We start from the raw sequence: 12,690 nt of genomic DNA on the forward strand, positions 1-12,690 counted from the left end.
CCTATCTCCAATAAACCACCAGAAAACCGGAAGTGGCGCTGTAGCTCAAGTGGTAGAGCACTCGCCTTGAGCTGAAGAGCTGAGGGACAGCGCCCAAGTCCAGAGTTCAAGCCCCACGACCGACAAAAAAAAAAGAAAAAGAAAAAGAAATCACATTGAACCCAGTTTTCCTATATGTTACCCCAAGAATCTAGAAGATGGTGAAATTTCATCTATGGTCCCCTAAGGATAAAAGAAATGCAAAAAGCAAGGCATCTATATGGCTCTGAGTAGAAGAAAGGTATGTAAAGATTCGAAGTGTGACCTCTGTGACACTGTTTTTACACTAGCTAGCACCTACTTTCTGCCACGTCTTCACAACAAGCTCACATCTTGACACTGTCCGGTGTTCATTAAGAAAATTTCCAGTATTCGCAAAAGTCAAGACAGTTTATGTGTTTCAACTCAGCTATCTTTAAAAGCTTCAGCAGTTCAATATTTGTTTACAGGTTGTTCAGTGAAGCCTCTCTTCTGAAGTTTTTGTTTGATGAATATCACACAGACATGCATATATATATATATATATATATATATATATATAAATAATCTAAACAGTCGCCTAGATATAGAACATTTTCATCACTTTAGGAAGTTCTCACGTCACCTCCTTAGTCAATTTGTGCCTCCGATCCCAGCTCCTAGAGACTGTCTCTTTTCGGATTTTTCCCACAGTCTATTTGTTTTGCCTTTCCAAGGACTTCCTCTAATTGGAATCCTGCAGTGTGCTCTTTGTGTCCATTTGGTATGCTTTTAATGTTCATCCATGTTGCACATGTCCCTAGCTCATTGCCTTTTACTGCTGATTGATTTTATATTCTATGAATGTACCAGTTTCTTTGTCCACCCTGTTAATGGACATTTGGGCTGTTGCCAGTTTTTGCTTGCTATAAATAAAGGCATGATAAACAGTCTTGTAAATGTCTACTTGTAAACATGTGTTTTCATTGAAGGGGGTGGCGATAAATACGTAGATGAGCAACTGCTTCGGTCGTAGGCTGGATATGATGGTTTTATATGGAACTAACTTGACTGTCTCCCAAATTACATGAGTTACTTTACAGTTCTGCGCTCTCACCAACCCTTGATATTGCCAGTCTTTCACATGTTATTGTGTGGTGTTTTAATATATAAAGATATTAGTCAGAATTCTTTTTTTTTGGTCGGTCGTGGGGCTTGAACTCTGGGCCTGGGCACTGTCCCTCAGCTCTTCAGCTCAAGGCTAGTGCTCTACCACTTGAGCCACAGCGCCACTTCTGGCTTTTTCTGCTTATGTGGTGCTGAGGAATTGAACCCAGGGCCTCATGGCTCTACCACTGAGCCACCTTCCCAGTCCCATATAGAAGTACTTTGGCTGTCCATATTTCCAACTGCTATCTTAATCTTGTTGCTAATAATCACAAAATTTTTATGTCCTTTACTTGTTAATGTGTGTGTGTGTGTGTGTGTGTGTGAGTGTGTGTGTGTGTGTGTGAGAGAGAGAGAGAGAGAGAGTTGTGAGGTTCTTCGTATTCAATGGGGACTTTTCTGCCCGGGCTGGATTCAACCCATGATCCTCAGATCTCAGCCTCCTGATTAGCTAGGAGTACAGGTGTGAATCACTGGCACCCAGCTTTTGCTAATATCTTTAATGGTTCAATAACTCCTTTTAATTCCAGAGAGCCCTCAGTCAGAAGTTTTGGTTTAACTATGTGAGTACCATACAAACTTCTTTCAAAAGTAGTGCTGGTGATCGCACTTTGGACCTTATGTTTACTAAGAAGGGCTCTACCACTGAGCTATACTCTTAGGCCTTAATACAGACTTTTTGATGGGTAATTCTGATATCTTACAATATTTTCCATTTGTGAAGCTCAGGGATTTCCAATTCCTTTTGTTCACCTGTAACTAGAACCCTAGGACCTTATTAAAATAAACTTCCTCTTGAAGGGATCGTAAGAGAAAAATACCATAACAAGCCCTAACTTTGAATTCTGCTTTTGTCCAGTAATGAAGGAGGGAAACTGGCTTTCTTTTGGATCGACTGTGACTTCTGTGTGTATCTACTTCCTTCCACTTGATGAACTAGAAAGACGGTCCTCTGGCTTAGAATTTTTGTTGAAATACCAGCCCCAGCTGGCAGCTCTTCCTCTTGACTTCTGTATCACCCAAGCAATATAGGAATGTTGTTCCTGAAAACTTTTCTACCACTCAAGTCTCCTACAAACTGATCCTTGTGATAAGAACTTAATTTTGTATAGTCCTTGGTTGAACAAGAAGTCTGAATTTTTTGTTTTATCTCCCTCGACCTTGCCTCAGGCTATTCCTTTCCAAGTTGAGCTAGAGTCTGCCTACCAGATTGGGATCCAATTACTCATAGATCTTATCCTCATTTCCCTGTGCCTCAGTTTTCTCTTCTATAAACCAGAAGTAATAATGTGTCAGCACTGAGGTTCAAGGGATTAAGTGCAGCAATGACGATAAAGTACCCAGAATTGGCCTGGCACAAAGGAGGGGTTCCAGAAATGTGGCTGTTCTTGCCTTTTTCTCCCCACTGTGCTCTCCCTCCCACTGTCTCCTGGGTGGATAGAAAAGTTAAGTGAGCAGCAGGCACAGAGCTGCTGTGGAGATAGAACAGAGACATTTTCTGGCTGTTCTCTGCTATTCTTGCAGTGCTTGGCACCTCATGTGTCTTGGATCTATGAATGCCAAAGGGCTTGCAGAAAAACAGACTCCCCAGTCTGCCCCAGCTCACTGTGTGTGTTTTCTGGGCAGCACATGTGCCTGGCTATCCCCTCACAGGTGCCAGCAAGGGGCATAGGACACCACCACTGCAGACATTGGATTGCAGAACTGATCATGTGGGAATGAAACAGCCCCTTGGCTGAAACCGATGAGACATGGGGATGAGAAGTGTGTCCTCACTTATGTGAGCGTGTCTCACTTATGTGGACCTTGGCCCTGTGGACCTTGCTCAGTAGTCCTTGTGCTTTCAAATAGCGAAAAGGGAAATGGACTTCCATGGAATGAGAAATTATCCCAATCCTGTTGCCTTGATCATTATAGTATTACATATGCTAATACAAGCATCGAGAACAGAAAACAAAGCCTATAAGAAAACCTCATTCTAGTGCAGTCTTCAGTTAAGGTGCCCAGCTGATCCTGTTGCTGTGCTTCCTTAGATGGGGATGGCCTTAGACTATTGCCACTATTAGACTATTGCCTTATTTTTTTTCTGTTAGAGTCACATGTCATGGTTCAGACTGCGTTCTTGGTATCAGGCCCAAAAAAAAGTGAAGAAAAAAAAAAGATTCTTTCTCTAGCCAAAGGTATAAACAGGCTTAATTGGTTTATCCTCCTAAAGATCCAAGTTAAGTGTAACCAAAGTCAAGAGGTAATCTTTAGTAGCTTTACTGCCTTTCTAGAAAGAAAAAGGAAGGAAGGGGAGCCAAGAAGAGCTACTGTGCACATACCATAGAGCTTGAGAACATCACTTGTTTTTGTGATTTTTGTTCCTCTCTCTGGTCCCCCGTATGATGTACTGTAAATATTATTCTTAGTTGTTCTCTATTATTTTCTGTAGCCACCATGGGCTCTTCAAACATGATCCCTTAAAATAATTACCCTCCTTGGTTATCTTCCTTAGGGCCAGACTTGGATCTTTATGAGTTCTCCTGGTTTGATCTAATCTGATGCCCAAGTTTTGTTTGTTTTTTTTTTCCCTTTTAGTTATGTTTTCATATAGGGTTGCATACTTTGGCCTGGAGTTAACCTTAGACTAGGACCCTCTTACTTATGCTTCCTATGTGGCTAGGGTGACAAGCATATCACTCTACCTGGCTTATTTGTTGAGATGGTTTCTCACTAACTTTTTGCCCAGGCTGGCTTCAAACTGTGGTCCTCTTGGTCTCTACCACTGAAGTAACGGGAATTACCACACTCTGCCTACTTTTGCCTTTTTTTTTTTTTTTAACTATTTGTAGCCTAATAGCTGCAATCCAAATCTTCCTTCTGGGCCTTTGATATTTCTACTTATTTGTCTGTCATATTCTTCAAATGTGGTATGTCCAAAATAATCATTATTTCTGCTGCTACTGTTTTGTTTGTCTGTTTGGTTTTGGTTTTGTTTGGGGATATGTATTTTGTTTTTAGACAATGTCTCGCTGTGTAGCCCAGGAAGGCCTCAAGTTTGAGATCCTCCTGCCTCAGCCTCCAGAGTGAACGTTGGCATTATAGGCATGTATAACCATCATCAGCAAAGTCCAAGAGAGTAAAGTCTTTAAAGATTTTTTTAAATCTGTTTTTCTGCCAGGGCCTAGCACAATTATTAGGAGATGCTAAAAACACTTGGTAATCAGGGTAAATAATTGTTCAAAGTCAGGTCGACCAGATGTCCCTTCTGGATTTGCAGTCCACCAGATGGCCCATTAGGCAGCCAGCCCAGAGAACCAATAGCATAGGGGACCTTGATGTTTACCAGAGGTTGGCAGGGCAGTGAGGCCTGCTTCTTTCCATTCTTACTACCAATAGCCTGAATGGCCACAGCAAACACTTAACAATTCCGCAAGCTTTCGTGCCCTCCTAGCCACTCCTTAGGCCAGAGTAGGATTTCTAAAATACAAGCCATCAGAGTTGTGTAATGTACAATGTTTCTGGAATGATTTATAAACCATCTGTGCGGCTTACCAAGCCCCTACCATATCACATCCCTGCTTTACCGCTTTCACTTCTGTGAGTTTTGCTACTCTAACCTGTCAACATTTTTAAAAAGGAAATAAGCATTAAAAAAAATGCAAATCAAGGCCAGGCTTCTTTTACAATTGTCAGTTTTTTTAATTATTATTATTATCAAAGAGCTTTTATTCCTATTCCCATTATCCTCTGGAACTTCCCTCTAATACATGGAATTGAGTTAATACTGTTTTATTCATGGCATCCTATCGTGTTCTGTCAGGCTGCTCTCCGTTTCTTTTTCTTTTTCTTTTTTTTGCCGGTAATGGGGCCTAAACTCTGGGCCTGGGTGCTGTCCCTCAGCTCTTCAGCTCAAGGCTAGTGCTCTACCACTTGAGCCACAGTGCCACTTCTGGGTTTTTCTGCTTATGTGGTGTGAGGAATTGAACCCAGGGCCTCATGCATGCAAGGCAAGTACTCTACCATTGAGCCACCTTCCCAGCCCCCATTTTTTTTAACTTGTGCTCTTTTTCTTTCTTTTTTTTAAAATTAGTTTTATTTTTTAAATTTTATTGTCAAGGTGATGTACAAAAGGGTTACATAAGGTAGTGATTACATTTCTTGTCTAACTTGTTACCCCTTCCCTCATTTTTCTCCTTCTTTTCTTCCCTCCCCCTCAGTTTTATTTATGCTTATGTTGATTTGTCCCTTTATTCCTATTCTTCATTCTCCTCTGCTCCATGGCCAACTCTAAAGTGTGTGATGTGTATTCTTTTATTAGTGTTTTGGATTGTCACTTAGTGTATGAACATAGGGGGTCTTGTATATTTTGTTTTCTTAGCATTTTTGCTAATTGTGTGTATATGTTTTTGTTTTGTTTTGTTTTGTTTTTGTCAGTTGTGGGGCCTGAACTCTGGGCCTGGGCAGTGTCTCTGAGCTCTTCAGCTCAAGGCTAGTGCTCTACCACTTGAGCCACAACACTACTTCTGGCTTTTTCTCCTTATATGTTGCTGAGGAATCGAACCCAGGGCTTCAGACATGCAAGGCAAACATTCTACCATTGAGTCACTTTCCCAGCCCCTGTGTGTATATGTTTTTAAATTAAGTAAGTGACTACCAATTCTTTTATTTGTTTGTTTTTCTTACTTAACTCTGTTCCTCTTTCCTGTATATAATGTGGCCCATTGCTTATGCCTGCTCCTGGTGGGTGTACAAGGTCCACTGTATTGTTTTATAGTGTACATGCTCTATCTGGAATCTGCCCATTCACCATTTGGACTGCCTGACATGATGCTGAGACAAATGTCTTTTACTGTCTTCTGATTGACCTAGATGAGTTTTTCTTTGGGAAGGAACCTACATGTGGGGTAGAGTATAGACCAGTGAACTTCCTAAGACAATGTTCCCTGAGGACTAAGATCATATAACTTGTCTTCCCATAAATGTTAAACGCTTGCTTCAGATATACCAGCTTTCAGCCTGGCTCTAGAATTTTATAGTGATACCATTCAGAGAGGAGAGAAGAAGGCTGGGATTTTATTGTTAAGTCCTATATTTTATTTGTTTGAAAATTACCATAATAAAAGGGGGTTTTAAAAAGGAAATTTATCAGGCTGCTAAAGCATTCAGAAGTTTCCATTGTCCAGGATATGGCTGTGAGGTTCCCTTTCATTCTGTGTCCTGGGTAGAAAGCGCTGGTCACCCTTCTTCTGGCTGCACTAGGGACACTTCCAGTGGGCTGGGGTGGGGAGAAGGAGATGGAGAGGCCCCACTTGCTATTGTTTGCTGGAGGAATGAGAAACTACAGGTTCTTCTGCCCAGCATGACTTGATTTAGAATGGGGCAGAGGCTGATCTCTTTCCTGCCCTCCAGTACTGTCAAATCCTGCCCAGGTGATAACCAAAACAGATCCCTTCCCACCCACAACCCAGCCTGGTGGCAGGGGCACTGAGGTCACAGTCTGGGCACATGCACATGTGATTATCTGTACCCTTTATCAAAATCCCAGGTGGCAGGAAGCAGCATGACAACAGTGGATTCTTAACTGCCACTCTGAGCATGCTTCCCTTGTCCTATTTAACCCTCACCAGGGTGTGGCAGTTGCTGAAACCTTGAGTGGTAGAACAGGCAGCCTCTTCAGGGAATGGACTCAAACAGCAGACTGATATAGACTTAATGTGTTTTCTCCCTCCAGTTGCACCGCTAGCCTTTTCCCCACAGCTCCACAAGTATGATATTCATTCATCTAACATGTTTTCAAGAGCCTCATACATGCCAGGCTCTGGATACACAGCTATAAGGAGCTTATATTGTAATGGGGGCAACAGGCAGCAGGTGCAGCAGCGGTAATTGCTAAGAGGAAAATAAAACTGCTGGGTGGAAGCTGAGGGTTGAGAGTGGGGGCTTTTCTAGATATTGTTGACTAAGCGAGTATCAGAGAGAGGCCAAAAAGCAGGTGTGACATTGGTAGGGAGTGGGCAGGGGGGAAAAGGCTCATCTTTCACATGTTGCTGAGTGTTCAAGAGTGACTTTAGCCAGACATGCTATAATCCTTGCTACTCTGGAGGCAGAGATTGGGAGAAGCATGTTTTAAGGCCAGTGTGGGCAAAAAAATAGCAAAACCTTCATCTCAGCAATTTAGGCATGGTGGTTTGTCTGTAACCCCAGCTAGGGGGAGACATAGGTGGAAGAATAGTGGTCTAAGGCAAGCCTGAGCCAGAAATACAAGACGATTTGAGAAATAAAGCAAAAAAGGTTTTGTGAGGTCTGGGATATAGCTTGGTGGCAATAACAAAAAAAAAAGGTTTTCTTTTTAAAGGTTTGTAAGTGTGGCTCAAATGGCAGAGCACTTGCGTAGCAATTACAAGGCCCTGAGTCCAAATTAAATTTAGGATGCTATTATATAGAAGTCACCAATGAATAATGGTGAAGGAGATTTGGAGGATTGGAATAGGTTAAAGAGGGACTGGAAGAAAAGAAGCAAGATGAACAGCAGTGCTTTGGGTGCTTGATTGTAAATGAGGCTAGAGGTGTAGGTGAGATTGAGAGCATAGGTGTAAGGTGGGGAATGGCTCATGTGCACTGATTCCTTAGACAGGGCAATGTGTTTAATGGAACATCTTGTAAATGCCCCTCTTACATGCTTTAGCAAGTATTAAATGACCTTGATTGTGAAAGGTAGGGCCCTAGAGACCTGTTTCAGTGTTCTTCCTTCTTCTGTCAAGGAAAATGTGTTTTAATCTTCTACCTATAATCTTCCTCTCATTATAACACTGGTTCTGGACTTTGGGGCTGTAAGCCTCTAGACCTTTTGGACAATCTAAATCTGTGGACCCATAACCCTAAAAAGACATCCGTGACTGAGAACTTAACAGTATTTCTGGAGGTTGATCCTGAGCCCATCTCAGGAGGATCCAGGTCAAGAAGCTGGGTATACAGGGCTGGGAAGGTAGCTCAGCGGTAGAGTGCATGCCTTGCAAGCATGAGGCCCTGGCTTCAATTCCTCAGCACCACATAAACAGAAAAAGCCAGAAGTGGCGCTGTGGCTCCAGTGGTAGAGCACTAGCCTTGAGCTGAAGAGCTGAGGGACAGCGCCCAGGCCCAGAGTTCAGGCCCCATGACTGGCAAAAAAAAAAAGAAGCCAGGTATTCATTGCATCACTAGTTAGCTGCTGAAGGCTTTGAAAAGCAAGAAAGAATGAAAGCTCTCTGGCTATTTGTTTCCTCCTCCCTAATGGCTCATTAGTTCACCAAGAGTAAAAGTTATATTTAATGTTTAGACATATTTCATTATCACTTAATAGGTAGAATAAGTATTAATGGACAGACTGACTGAGTTGTTTATCCTACCTGAATGTGGTTACTAGCTACAGATTCTAGTGGTGCATGCCCTGAGTGATTGACTGTTTGTGCCCCACCTTTAACTCACATCACAGCCTTGATCCCCAGCGGGACCTTTGGGAGGTAATTGGCTTTAGATATGCTGGTTATGGTGGAGTACCCATAATGGATTGTGCCCTCAAAAGAAGAAATGATAATAAAAAAAAAAGAAGAAATGATAGCACTTTGCACCGATTAAGGACACAGCAGGAAGGCAGTTGTCTGCAAATCAGAAAGAAGATACCATATTTGCCTGCATTTTGGTCTTAGACTTCCCTACCTCTAGGACTGTAAGATGAAAATGCTTTTAAAACAATCTATCTGCAGCCCAAACTGACCAAGATACCTTGGTTCATAATTATTAGCAGGACCGAGGAACCTCAACTATTCCTCCTTTTTAACTCTGGTCCTTTGAAAGAATAATTGTATTTCCTGTAACATTTTGTGTTAGTTTTTTCTATTGTTTCTGTAAGAAATGACCACAAATTCAACAGCACATGTGTTTTCTTACATTTTGGAGATAAAAAGCCTAAAATAGGTACAGTGGTCCATACGCGTAAATCTAGCTACTCAGGAAGCTAAGATTGGGAGGATTACAACCTGGGACCATTCTAGATGATAGGTAGATAGGTAAGTAGTTAGATGCAAGAGAGAGAGATTCTCCTCCCATTTTAAGAGTTTTAATTGGGGCTGGGAAGGTGGCTCAGTGGTAGAGTGCTTGCCTTACATGCATGAGGCCCCGGGTTTGATTCCTCAGCACCATATAAGCAGAAAAAGCCGGAAGTGGGGCTGACGCTCAAGTGGTAGAGTGCTAGCCTTCAGCTGAAGAGCTGAGGGACAGCGCCCAGGCCCAGCGTTCAGGCCCCACGACTGACCAAAAAAAATTTTTTTAATTTATCTGCATAGTCCTTTTTTCTATGTAAGGAGACATGTATAGATTTTGGAGATTGGGATGTGGACAGTTTGGAAGGAGGGCTTTATTCTGCCTATCACACATTGGTTTAGCTATGTACACACATGCTCTGATTTCATGGTTAGGTTGGTAAAAAATATTCCTGTTTTACAGAGGACAAAATGGAAGCTCAGGATGGTGAAGTGAGTGACTTTCCTTTGGCTTTATTATTCATGAACAGAGAGACAGCACTTGAACTCTAGAATTCTGAACTCATTTGTGTGCCATAGTGTTCTATCTGGATACTTAACGTTTTAAATTGTTTCCATGCATTTCAGTTAATGGCATTTGTTGATATTTATGTTCTTTAAGCCATTATTCTGAGAAGTTTATGTGCTGACTTGAAATAGGGAAATATCAAAATCAATGTAAAACTAGTCTTCGTGTGAATGTGGGGAAGACATTTCAAGCATATGTAGTTCTCTTACTTCATAAGCATGTGCTTGGAAGGTCCAGTACAGAGGCTACTTTGGCTTAATGTTTTGTCTACTGACAACTGCTTAATTGATGTCACTCATATCACAGACACTGTGCTTTCTGAGCAGATTTCTTATCATTCAGAATCCCTTGACCTTGGATCATCCTCAGGGTCCTGCTTCCATGTTAGCTTTCCACCCTCCTTGCTCCCATTTTTACCTACTAGATTCACGTCATCTGAGCCAGAGTGGGGGAAAAACAATAAAGCAGTATACTTTGCCTTAGTAGAGCCTATGCACTATTTTGGGAGCATAGAGTTCATGATCCTTCTCCTTTGTGCTTTGTGTCCAGAGAGTCTCCAGGAAATTCCTTTGGACCTTTGAGTCAGTACCTTGTAGCTCTATAGGGTCTTTGCATTTTTTTCTCAGTGATCATCTTAGTTGTAGGTGACAGAAAAGCAAGGCTGAAGCATGGGGGCCTTTTTGCTTCCGCATAGTTCCCTTTGATAGGTTGATCGCTGCCCTGCTGTTGAGCTTTGAAAGCAACTCCAGACTATTCTTTTTTTGGCTTCTTCTTCTTCTTTTTTAGATGCCATTTCAGGCCACAGTTGTGTTCTACAGGACTGTGTCATCTGAGTTCTTGCCTCTACTTCAGTGTTGGAGGTACAACTGTGCAGAGGTTGCTCTGATGTAGAGGAGGCCAGTCTAGATTCAAGCACAAAGCCAAACCTGCAGTGTTGCTGTGTGCCAGGGCCCAAGCTTGAGCTGATAGTTTCTGTGAAATTAATATTGCAGCATGTGCTCTGCAACCTGGGATTGTATATAGTGGGAGCTGTGGACCTCCAGAGACATGAAGGCCGGCATTAATCTTTGGCATTAATCTTTGTTTAGTTATACCATACAGGCCAATGGTTTTATTCCATAAGAGCAGTTGCTTGAATATGAGTGCAGTTGTCCAATTGCTAATGAATCAGATACTATGCTTAACATAATCTAATAAAGTATTCAAGCATATTCTTTTTCATCCGTGAAAAATTTCAATCAGCTAGTGGGAACTCACAAATGAACTAGTAGTTCTATGTAGTTGTCTTTGTCCCTTTTCTTTTCTAATGCTCCTTTGTTCCTCCAAACTGACATACACACCTGCATGTGTGCACATGTGTGTACAATATAAAAAAGGGCTACATAAAGATTAGGTTTTTTAACTATATTAATAAAGATCCAAGGACTTGGAATACATTTTATATACAGTGGAGAAGCAGGTGTACTGCAGGGCAATTCCTAAGCCAATCCTGTTTCTTTGGGGAATTTTGGGGGGAACCTGCTACAAATGAGGCTCAACCTGCAAGGTGGGTATTCTGCTCCAGCATTTGCCCTACCCTCCCAACTGGGAGAAATGATACTGCTTTCTATTGTAATGAAGAAACAGTCTACAGATATTACAGATCTGATAACTGCATTTTTTGCTCAGAGACCAGTTTTTATTGTTGCCTTGGGTACTTTGTTTTAATTTTTTGAGATGAGCTGGCTATTGGCCCTACTCTTTGCTGCTGATTTTATATGGCATAGGCTGGGGAATTGAGCTCATTCGTAAGAGGATTCTCAGACATGGCCTAGACACCAACAATTGTGAGTTATGGGGTCCAAAGAGCATAGGTGCGTGGTATGTTGGGGACTGATGTGGATGGAGGTGGGAGAAGAATGTGGTATCCAGTGAAATAACTGAGCACTTTTGGCCACGCATGTCTATCCTGATTGCTTATCTGTAGGTAATCCCTAATGGCTAAGAACTAGAAGAAATTCTGGCTGGAGATTTGCATACAGTCTTTCTCCTTTAACAGATGTTCTATTCTTTAAATAAGATACCTCCAAAATGCAAGTCAACTGTTCCCCCTGAAGACTTTACAACATCCTTTTTGGTGGTAGTTGGAAACCCCTAAACCTGCCTGATCATGGTAGCCAGGTGACAAGGAACTATAAATCAACATTGGGAACTTGATTGACACATTTCCATCTTCTTTTCTAAAATTTTTAAATTATCTTTAAGTGGTTGCACAAAGAAGTTCCCATTCTACAAAACAGTATATGAGTACAAAGTGTCTGACAACATCGTCACCCATTGCTCCTAACCCCCACCCCTTCTCTCACTTTTCTTTTCTCCTTCTTTTTTAATCATTTCCATCTTCTTAAACCTGCTTAGGCTCATGCCATCAGATCATCCTGCCCTTGTCCCTACCTCTCATTCTCTCCCTCCCAAGGAACCCTTGTCCCTGGAAGAAATGGGTTAGAATGTCAAAACGAAAATTACCAGTGAGTAGCTTGAGCTCCTGCTGCTGACAGATGCTTTTCTTGTTCTTCACACTGCTGGAATGCTGGACTTACAGCCTGGACTTGCCATGCAGCAGGGCAGGTTTGAGTAATGGGACCCTTCAGTGCACACGAAGGGTGTATTCCTTCCCTTTGTTCCCAGCTGAAGCAGCTCCCATCGAGCCAGTTCTGGTTTACAGCAAATAAACAGGAATAACTTTATTGGGCATGTGATTGAGTCTGCTCAAGTATGTGTTTTTCATATATTCATTGGTTCTAAGCCATACACATCTTAGAATTTAACAACTCAAAAATCTGGATGCAGGGCTGGGAAGTTGGCTCAGTGGTAGAGTGCTTGCCTTGCATGCCCGAGGCCCTGGGTTCAATTCCTCAGCACCACATAAGAAAAAAGAAAAAAGCTGGAAGTGGCGCTGTGGCTCAAGTGGTAGAG

The 12,690-nt window shown here is 42.0% G+C and overlaps 1 protein-coding gene and 1 long non-coding RNA gene across 3 annotated transcripts in view; one reads left to right on the top strand and one right to left on the bottom strand.

Moving 5' to 3' along the window:
• Znrf1 (zinc and ring finger 1, E3 ubiquitin protein ligase) overlaps positions 1-12,690 on the top strand; it is a 90,475-nt gene that overhangs the window by 48,827 nt on the left and 28,958 nt on the right. The window lies entirely within an intron of this gene.
• The window catches only part of LOC105982893, an 11,088-nt gene continuing 4,688 nt past the window's right edge, over positions 6,291-12,690 (bottom strand). The window contains exons 2-3 of the long non-coding RNA XR_001174929.1: positions 12,241-12,428; positions 6,291-6,424 (exon numbers count right to left, since the gene is read on the bottom strand). This is a non-coding gene — a long non-coding RNA (uncharacterized LOC105982893). The remainder of the gene's footprint in view (positions 6,425-12,240; positions 12,429-12,690) is intronic.

The sequence above is a fragment of the Dipodomys ordii genome, unplaced genomic scaffold (genome assembly GCF_000151885.1).
Source record: "Dipodomys ordii isolate 6190 unplaced genomic scaffold, Dord_2.0 Scaffold18, whole genome shotgun sequence".
NCBI classification, from domain to species: domain Eukaryota; kingdom Metazoa; phylum Chordata; class Mammalia; order Rodentia; family Heteromyidae; genus Dipodomys; species Dipodomys ordii.